At 34.4% G+C, this 1,120-nt stretch overlaps 1 long non-coding RNA gene across 2 annotated transcripts in view; it reads left to right on the top strand.

Moving 5' to 3' along the window:
• The window catches only part of LOC144974390 (uncharacterized), a 73,287-nt gene that overhangs the window by 64,516 nt on the left and 7,651 nt on the right, over nucleotides 1-1,120 (top strand). The gene's annotated exons all lie outside the window — the stretch shown is intronic.

The following is a 1,120-nucleotide window of genomic DNA, read 5'->3' as shown; positions in this document are numbered from 1 at the left end:
GAAACTGCCGTATTAATTATACGTATTAGTCAACGCGTCCTTTATGAGTCTTGCTGACCAATTCAAATATCGCTATGAAATTGTTCTTTCTGGTGCACCAGCAATACAATAATATATTATCAGTTTGGTGACTTTATGATGATGGCAATTGTTCATGGGTTACAAAGGGTTAATTATACCTTACACCAGTCCGCCACCTACAAAAAAAAAATTTTAAAGAAAATATAAAAGTCGTATACGCCCAGCATACACAAACACTTTATCACGCTCAAAGTCGTATTCTACGCCCAGCATACACATAAACTTTATCACACTCAAAGTCGTATTCTACGCCCAGCATACACATAACTTTATCAGACTCAAAGTCGTATTCTACGCCCAGCATACACATAAACTTTATCACACTCAAAAGTCGTATTCTACGCCCAGCATACACATAAACTTTATCACACTCAAAGTCGTATACGTCCAGCATACACATAAAATTTATCACACTCAAAGCTCCGTCATTACACGTGAATAAAAAGTATATTATCTACTGCCGTACTCTGAAAAAAATAATTTAAAAAAAGACACGTATTTAAAATTTTAGCCAGAAAATTCGCCTTTCAACTATCGTGCGATTAAAATCATCTAAGCAAAACTCTGAAACCTGGGACTTCGCCGAATCCTAGGATTGAGGGTTTTTACCAAGACGAGGGTCATTGTAATCGATCGATATTTGAAAGGGGGAAATTTATGGCCAAAATTTTAAATACGTGTTTTTTCCAGAGTACTTGCCGCATAATAGTATGTAACATTATTCGTAATTCAATTTCTTGGAAAAAGGCAATTCAAATATTGTTGTATCATAACATTATCGAATTAGAAAGGGAGAAAATAATAATCAACAACAAATTATAACCCAAGCAAAACACGCCATGGCGACCTTGATACAATCTGGATATAAAGATGTGGCACTTAAAACATGACAGAATAAGTTTGTCAAGCCTCAACAATAAGTATTATTGGTAATGGACGTAAAAAAAGTCATTGTAACATAATCGAAGAATGCTTTGTACATTTCAATATATTCTTCTTCTTCTTCTTCTTCTTCTTCTTCTTCTTCTTCTTCTTCTTC

This window comes from Berghia stephanieae, chromosome 1 (assembly GCF_034508935.2).
Source record: "Berghia stephanieae isolate SIO BIC M18660-M18661 chromosome 1, UCSD_Bste_1.3, whole genome shotgun sequence".
Taxonomy (NCBI): Eukaryota; Metazoa; Mollusca; class Gastropoda; order Nudibranchia; family Aeolidiidae; genus Berghia; species Berghia stephanieae.
This window is presented reverse-complemented; position numbering and strand designations above follow the sequence as displayed.